This window comes from Otolemur garnettii, unplaced genomic scaffold (genome assembly GCF_000181295.1).
Source record: "Otolemur garnettii isolate 467f Iridium unplaced genomic scaffold, OtoGar3 scaffold00141, whole genome shotgun sequence".
Taxonomy (NCBI): domain Eukaryota; kingdom Metazoa; phylum Chordata; class Mammalia; order Primates; family Galagidae; genus Otolemur; species Otolemur garnettii.
Window position 1 is genome coordinate 794,356 of NW_003852536.1, and position 9,222 is coordinate 803,577.

At 45.6% G+C, this 9,222-nt stretch overlaps 1 long non-coding RNA gene across 1 annotated transcript in view; it reads left to right on the forward strand.

The window, feature by feature from the left end:
• The first annotated feature begins 249 nt into the window (after positions 1-249).
• The window catches only part of LOC111728126, a 12,106-nt gene continuing 3,133 nt past the window's right edge, over positions 250-9,222 (forward strand). The window contains exons 1-2 of the long non-coding RNA XR_002775515.1: positions 250-362; positions 7,262-7,328. This is a non-coding gene — a long non-coding RNA (uncharacterized LOC111728126). The remainder of the gene's footprint in view (positions 363-7,261; positions 7,329-9,222) is intronic.

Genomic DNA, 9,222 nt, shown 5'->3' on the forward strand with positions numbered 1-9,222 from the left:
AGTTCAGAGGGGAGGGGCTGAGGAGGGGAGGTAGGAGGACAAGGAGAGCAGGCTGGACCTCTGTGAGGGGAACCAGCCTGCAGAGATCCTCATGGGATGGGGGAGCTGAAGACTTTTGAGTACAGAGGTGTCTAACATTTGATCTGAGAAAGTTGTGTAGACCCCTCCACACAGGAGGGGCTGGTGGTGCAGCACTGGACAGGATCCTGCAGCACTCAGACGGTGAGCCGTGCCCAGGCTGAATCAGCAGATGCGAAGGCTCAGGACCAGAGTGACCGAACGTGAGTCCCTTCCTGCCTCGGCCCAGGCCCCCCTCCTTGGAACTGACCCAACATCTGAGGACGACTTTAGATTTCCACAAGGTAAAGAACAGAAATTGGAACCGATCTTATCCAGGGGGGCTCCCACTGACATCTGAGGCACATAATAAACCCAGCCATTGGTGAAATACTAGGACCGATAATATCATAAAGTAAAATTGAAAATTAAGTAGGTAGGTCAGGAATCTTGCCCCTTACAACCCCGAGGTCCAGAGAGATTACATTGTGTACCTACGGGTAGGTGTTGGCAGAGCTCTGCTCTGCTCTCGGGTTCTCTGGCTCCCAGTCCTTGTCCTCACCCCTGCCTGGGGGTGGCGGGAGAAGCAGCATAGCTTCTTCCCCTCCCTCCCTGGGCGCGGGGTGCTCCTGCCCCTTCAAGGGCTCAGCTCTTGCCTGAGCAGCTTCCACAGGGGCCTCTGAGTTTATCAATGACTAGTTATGGATGGTAGACGTGAGGAAGAGGTTCCTCCCACCTTGGAGACAATTTTTTCCTACTAAGGGGAAGCATGTGAGAAGTAAGTTCATTGCTGAGTTCATCAGGAGAACATGGAGATATTTATCATGAAGGTTTTCTTTGTTTCCATCGGAGACTCAGACCCCAAACCCCAAGGATAAACCAAAGGTGGGGAGACCCTGGAGCCACCCAGGCGGCCTTAGGGAAAGAGAGTCTGTTGTTCTGGCCCCCTGTTCTCTTGTCCAGATAAGGACGGGTGTTTGTGTGTTGACGGGTGAGGGGAGGAGGCTTCCCCAGTGCAAAGTGCCAGAGCGCAAACCGTGAGATAAAAAGTCATAAATAGACCCAGAGTCTGACCCGGAGCCAGGCTCTGTGTCCTTGGGCTGATAGGACTTGCAGGCCAGATCCCAGGTTCGGGGGTGGTGGTGCTGGGGCTAAGCAGCTGCTGTGGAAATTTCCATGGGCTGTCTGTCCGTCAGCTCTTTTGGGAAGCTCCGCTATCTGCATGGCATGGGAGTTTTTGCCACGTCATGGGTTATGAAAGAGACGTGAGACATGGTCCTAACCCATAGGGAGCTAAGCCCCTAGAGAAAAGCCTCCGGAATGCTTGCCAAGGAAGCAAGTGAACAAACAAGTTGGAAAATCTTAAAGTTGTAAATAAGGTCAAGGCCTGGAGCCAGTCAAGAACAGGTCAATATCACCTTCCAATGATTAGAACACTATTATTTCACCTTCTTAGGAAAATGTTGAAAATACAAACTTCATCTTAAGGGAAAAGCTGATTTTATTATTTCACTAATAGGATCACAACTTTTTGTTTGTTTGTTTGTTTTGGAGACAGAGTCTCACTGTGTTGCCCTTGGTAGAGTGCCATGGTGTCACAGCTCACAGCAACCTCAAACTCTTGGGTTTAAGCGATTCTCTTGCCTTAGCCTCCCAAGTAGCTGGGACTACCAGGGCCCACCACAACGCCTGACTATTTTTTGGTTGTAGTTGTCATTATCTGGGAGGCCTGGGCTGGGTTTGAACCCGCCAGCTCTGGTGCATGTGGCTGGCACCCTTGCCACTTGAGCTACAGGCGCAGAGCCACAAACAACGTAGTTTTTTTAAAGTAAAAACCCCCCAAACTTTATAATTTATTAGTTGTTGTCAAAGTTTGATATACTCTTAAGAATTCGGGTTATCCAAAGACATCCAGTTCTATATATTAGTAATTTTTAGCGAAAGCTTAGGTGTGCAATTTTGTAAAATCAGATGTTGCAACCATCCCAGGAATTGGAGGTGTGTTTTCCTCCCTGTCTAACAAGATTGGGGTCTTGTGTGTGTGTGCCTGAGGGTGTGCACACGTGTGCGTGTGCAGTGTGTGAACCTACAATGCATTCCCAATGCACTGACTAGGAAGGACGCCTTTGCTAGCACGTAAGAGGAGCCTTGAATTTGATTTATTTGTTCACACGGCTGCCAAGTTAAATATTAGGGCAAGCTTCCCATAGTTTTCATCAGGGCTCTGGCTCCATTTCTCTGTGATTCTCTCTGCCCTGCCCTCTTTTGTGGGTCAGATTCCTTTTTAGGCTGACGTATTCATGGTTGCAAGGATGGCCGAGAACAGCAAGTCAGGGTACATCTAGAGGGGGGAGAGAGCAGCTGTTGCTACTTGTGGCCATTGCCCAGAATTCCTAAGCTTCCTTCTGATTGGCCCCCTCACTGTGGACCAATCACTGTGGGCCTGCCACGTGCTGATTGGCTCAGACTCAAAAACTACCACCTGAGCAAGTGCATTCGGATTGGCTTACACCATGGGGGCTGGGGCAGACCTGGAGTTGGCCACCTAAATTGAAGGTCGCTACACAATGGGGAGGGGAAGGGACATTAGAAAGACATTCCCAATGTCCACTACACCTTGGTAGCAATTCAAAGTAATTAAAAAAAACATTAAGGGGTATTTTCTAGGTACAAGGCACTATGGGAGATACAAAGATATGCAGTTTACATTGTATTTTAGGTATAAAAAGACAAGTTGAGGGCGCCGGCCCCATATGCCTGAGATGGTGGGTTCAAACCCAGCCCCGGGCCAAAAACTGCAAAAAAAGAAAAAAAAAAAAGACAAGTTGACAAATAACACTATTAGATAGAATGTACAAAAGACGCATGAAAGTGCTAAAACAAAGGGCTATAAAAGTCAAGCAGAGACAGATTGCTGCTGGTCGAGGTGATCAGAGAGGCTCAGGTAGCCAGTGACACTGGAATTAGTCTTCGAGAATGAGTGGGATTTTAATTATTACAGGTGGGCCGGGGGATATTGGAGGCAGAGGAGCTTTAAGAGTTAAGCTGCAGAGAAAGCCCAGGGGAAGTTGGAGAGAGGGGCAGCCCAGGTTAGATGGAGCACAAGTTCTAGAAGCTGTGGCTAAGACAAGAGATGTCAGCCCAACACAGAGATCTCAGGGCTTAGATAATACCAAGGAACCAGGATGAACAAAGCCAGGGTGCCAGTGATGCCATCTTTATTTTGTCCCACGAAGAAAACCGGCCTAAGCCCCCCACTTTCCTGATTGGCAGAAAGTCCATCATCTCCACCGGGCTCCCCAGTTGCTCAGCTGTTCCCAAACCCATAGATTTATACAGTCCAAGGAGGGAGGGGGGTCAGTCTGACTTTCACACATGGGCAGAGGCCACTGGCTGACACATGTCCCCAGGACTCTGTGGGTCTTCAGGGAGGACAGTCCCATTCATGCCGCTTGGGTCTTAGCCAAGAGCATTTCTCACGAGGGTCCAGGGCCATGATTTCAGGGCTCTGCTCTTCAGTTAAATTTACAACTCCCCCACCCACCAAGTCACTAGCTGTCGCAGGGACTGTGGGTAAGAGATAGGTTGGGGTATCCTTGCCATGGTATTATGATATATCTATATATATATATTGGTTTTCACCCATGGTTCGTGGCTTATAATCCCTACAGCCCTTGTTACAGTCTCTTGTTATACAGTTGGGTGTGGTAGGCCTCAGAAGCAATGAGAACACTACTGCCCTCCACCTTCTCCTGTCCAAACCAGGACTCTAAGCTTCCCCCAGCTTTCTGATTGTGAGTCATAAGACCCTTATTCCAGAGAGGGTCCCACCCCACACCTTGGAGGCTAATCACATTTTGACTGTTGTTCATAAAAACCCAAGAGGACGGGGTTCAGAGGGCTTCCAGACAGCTGAACACATGGAGGTTCCTGGAGGGAGGGCACCGAGGAGGGCACAGAACTCGGTACCCCTTCTCCCTTACCTCCCCAACCCATCTCGTCCTTTATAATAGATCAAACTTCAGTGTTTACCTAAATGTTGTGAGCTGCTCCAGCAAATTAATTGAGCCCAAAGAGGGAACTCCATCATGAAACCTTCATGTTGGCCAGAGTTCTGGGCTGGGGGGCAAGGCTTGCAACTCTTGGGAAGGAAGGGGTGGTTTTGGGGACTGAGCCCCCAACCTGTGGAATCTGACACTATCTCCAGGTAGATAGTGTAGCAACTGACTTGGAGGACACCCAGCTGGTGTCTGCTGTAGAAGTGATTTCTCACTTGGTGGTGGGAAGGACCCTCCCCCTGGTCACAGAAGTCGTCTGGATTGGTGATTGTTGTGGTGTGAGAGCAGAAAAAAACACAGTCTGAGTATTTTCCCCTAAAACAATCATAGCTGCAGAACGCCGAGTTTTTCCTAAGGTGCTATCTGTCTACCCCCACCAGGATGGCAATCTGCCCTCCCTTCTGCGGACTTCTCCCCTTTCCTGGACATGCACATGCTCCCCGGGGGTGGAGGCACCTGTCTGAAATGCCTAACCATGACCAGGAACCCTGTCTGACACTTACTGGTGCAAGGAAAGAAAATGAAACAAAGTTCAAGAGCACCAGTGAGACGTTCTGCTTGACCAAGACTTGCAGGTTCACGCCTCTTAGTCTCTTCCAGGGATTGCTTATTTCACCCAAGGGAGCCAGGACCTCTTGTGGTCTTTTATTACAAGTTCACATGGACATTTAATCTCCTTGGTCATTGGCAAGATCTGTGCCCTTGGTCTGTCCTCACCTCTAAGCTGAACTTCTTTTCAGCCACTCCCACCCGGCTTTGATGGCATTTCCTGTCCACAGGAGGCCCTGAGCCTAGTGTCCGTCTCTTTTTGGACACACAGCACCTTTCCCCCCTCAAGTCTCCCTCACAGCCTGGCTCTTTTATGTCTAGTTCTGTGTATGTCACTTAAGAAGGTCGACAAGGGACTGGTACAGAGTCAGGCTTAGCTCATGGTTTTCAGCTTCTAGCATATGTGCTGCTTCTCTAGTTTACAAACTTGGGGACCAAATATGGAAATTGCTCCAAAACCTATGTGAATTAAAACAAAGCAAAAAAAGTATCCAGTGATTGTCTGAGGAGGAACAAAGTAAACTACACATTCAGCAACAGAGATGGCTTTCCATACACACTAGAGAAATAAAGAACAGGGGGATGAATTATCTGTTCTTTTTAATTCAATCAAGTCAGTTTTCTTTATGGGACAAAACAAAGATGCCATCACCTTACACCCTGACTCGGTTCATCCTAGTTCCTTGGATATTGTTGTGTGGGAGAGTGTGAGATCTCCTTTGTACTGGGCTGACATTTCTTGCTTTAGCCACAGCTTCTAGAACCTGTGTCCCATCTAACCTGGGCTGCCCCCTCGCCAATGTGAGTCAGAGCCAACGTGAGTCAATTCAGTTACTTCCAAATTTATGTCATATAATCAGCTCTCTTCCCTTAATGAAATCAACTTTGAACAGCTGCTTGGGGAGAGGTAAGGAGGAGGAGGGGCAATCGGAAAGAGGGACACAAGGAAACTTTTTGGACAAACAAAATTGTTCTGTATTTTGTTTGGGGTGTTGGTTACATGGTATTTCTTATTTGTAAAAATTCGTGAACTGTGGATGTAACATCTGTGCATTTTACTGTACATAAATTATAGCTCAGTTTAAACATGGAAATATTAAACTAATTAAGACATAACTGGCTACCCTCCATGTGCTACAGTGTGTCCAAAAGAAATTAATCTGAAAAAGCAAAATAATAAGCTACTGAGAAGGCAGACATGTGCTCCGAGCACAGACTAAGAAAACGGACAGAAAATCCATAGACATTGTTAAAGGGCTGAGCTGGGACGTTCCCAGTTTGGGGAGCTGAACCTCTTCTGGTGCTTAATCACTTCTAATTGTACAGCCAGCTTATTACAGTCATTAGTCTTGCCTTGGTTCAGCGGGGTTGGGCATTCCCTTAAATCATTTTCTTAGCAGGACTAGGCCAGATTTTCCTGAGTCTGGCAACTTGTTCACATTGTGGCCCGTGATGGTGCATCCTGGGGGCTCCCAAAATGATCTGTTTGCTGGGTTTTCACCAGGGAGCACTTGGGCTGTGTGGCTAATATTGGAGCCGGTGAGTCATGCATCTCAGGGCCCTGGGCACAGTGAGAGCACTCTGGGTTCTGCCTTGGCCTTGTTCTTGAGAGTGTCACCCTAGCCTCACTTAGGTCCAAGTTAATCACACTTTGAAAACACACAGGATTATTCAGTACAGCACTGTAATAGCAAAAGAACAGAAACAGTTTATATGACAGGAGACTGCTGAAATAAATTAGGGTTCATCCACATAACATAATACTAAAAAAAAAAATCAAGGATGCTCTCTGCTGGTCTGGAAAGAGCTCTGTGCTATGTTGTTACATGAGAAGGCAGAACGGAGTACACAGTAAGGCCATTTGTATAAAATACAAGAGTACACATTTGTATTTGCTTATATATGTATAAAGTAACTTTGAAAAGAGACAAGAAACCTCATAACAGATTATCTTTGGGTGGGAGAGTGTGGAAGTGTGGGACACTGAGGCTAGGAGATGGGTAGGAAAGGGGTAGAATTAGGGAAGAATTTCCCCTGCAGATCTTTTTAAAATAGATTTTTCTTTTGACGCCGTTGTCTCACTATATTGTCCAAGCTGGTCTCAAACTCCTGGGTCCCAGGGATTATCCCACCTCAGGCTCCAGAGTATTGGGGAGATAGGCCCTCACTACCATGCTTAAATACATTTTTAAGTAACCAAGTGGATGTATTACCTAATGTAACACTGAAATCAATTAACCAAAATGCTCAAAAGTTTTGGACAATAAGAAAAATTTTAGGGAAGAAGAAGCCCAGCATTTCCCAAGGTGTGGTTTGTGAAGGTGTAATGGGAAATTTGTATACTTAAAGCAGTAATGGACTCTGTTTAAGTTCCTACTTTCTCATATTCAATGAATAAAAGAATCATTAAACAATTAACTTTTAATGACAGAACTCTCTGAGAGCCCTGGGCTGTGGCCAGGCACACCAGGCAGCTGTGGGGAACAAATTCCAGGCTGTGACTTGGCTGCTCAGTCGTCTTTGGGCTTGGAAGCAACTCTTCTCTTGCTGGTGGTTTTGACCATCACCCCATCATTTTCACTTGCTTTTATTCTTAGCCACGTGTTTAATGAATACCCAGATGACTCAGGAATCCAAAAGAAGACTCGAGTTGGACACAAGGAGGTAATGTGACTTGTGAAAATTATAATTGTACAAAGCCTCCTGACCTTTTCTCGGTATCTGAAAGTTGCGATGGATTAACTTCTTAAATAGAAAATTAAGCTGTTGGACTCTAGAATCCAGGGTTAAAGAGAAAATCTTGCAACCGGCATACAAATGGGTATTCCAAGTATTAGATTACACTTTGACTTACCGTTTAGAAATAAGAGATTTTTAAAAAGAAATAAAAGATAAAATTATTAAAGAGTTTGATTTTGGGGGTGCAAGGTGTGAGCATTCCAGAGACCTTCCTTCTATGGATCAGTAACTTCAAGGGCTCTAAAAGCACTTGAACTACATTAATTAATAAATCAGATAAAACAGCAGAAAATATGGTCCTTCTTAATTTTTTTATTTCAAAATGTATAGATCATCTTCAGAGGTAAGTATGGTAACAGTATAGTAAAAAATAAATTTAAAAATACTTTTTTATTTTTTAAAGAGACCGAGTCTTGCTCTGTCACCCAGGCTCAAGTGTAGTAGCTTTATCATAGCTCACTGCAGACTTGAATTTCTGGGCTCAAGGGATCCTCCTGCATCAGCCTCCCAAGTAGCTGGGACTACAGGCACGCACCACTACGCCCACCTAATTTTTCTACCTTTTGTAGAGATAGGGTCTTGCTATGTTGCCCAGGCTGGAGTACAGTAGTGTGATCATAGTTCACCACAGCCTAGAACTCCTGGGCTCAAGTGATTCTCCTGCTTCAGCCTCCTGAGTATCTGGGACTAGTGGTGAGCGCCACCATGCCTGGTTAATATTTTTTAATTTTTTATATGTTGACCAGCTGGTTTCGAACTCCTGGTTTAAAGAAATCCTCCCACTTCAGCCTACCAAGGTGCTGGATTATAGCTGGGAGCTACCACACCTGGCCCCAAATAGATCTTAGTGAATGCATGATAAATGTTATGTTGGGTTTATCATTCACTTATTAGCCAAAAATAACTAAAATTATATAATATATACAATATGATAGGAATGGTCTTTTTATTTTTTGAGACAGAGTTTTACTATGTTGCACTTGGTAGAGTGCTGTGGCGTCACAGCTCACAGTAACCTCAAACTCTTGGGCTTAAGCGATTCTCTTGCCTCAGCCTCCCAAGTAGCTGGGACTATAGGTGCCCACCACAACACAATTGTTATTTTTTGTTGCAATTGTTACTGTTATTTAGCTGGCCCGGGCCAGTGTATGTGGCTGGTGCCGTAACCACTATGCTAAAGATGCCTTTAGTGGGATCTAGGTTTAGAAATGATATGATCTGACTCTTGCTTTAAAACAAAAAGGTCACTGTAGGAAGTGTTAGTTGGCTATTTTACCATAAGTTGATTTCTAAGCTCACTGAGTAGAGACTTCAGTGGCCACATACAAGTTTAACAAGCAACAACAACAACTATAGAACCTGGGAAGGCAGAAGAATCTGATTTTCAAAGATGTCATATTATTTAAAATGTCCAGTTTTCTTTCTTTCTTTCTTTCTTTTTTTTGTAGAGACAGAGTCTCACTTTATCGCCCTCAGTAGAGTCCTGTCACATCACAGCTCACAGCAACCTCCAACTCCTGGGCTTAGGCGATTCTCTTGCCTCAGCCTCCCGAGTAGCTGGGACCACTATTTTTTTTGTTGCAGTTTGACTGGGGCTGGGTTCGAACCCACCACCCCCAGTATATGGGGCTGGCACCCCACCCACTGAGCCACAGGTGCCGCCTGAAAATGTCCAGTTTTCAACAAAAAATTATGAGACATGCAAAGGTACAAGAAAATATGGACCAGGCATAGGGAAAAAAACCAATCAGTGGAAACACAGGTAATGTCCTAGGCATTGGACTTAGTAGGCAAAGACTTTAAATCAGTTACTTTATTT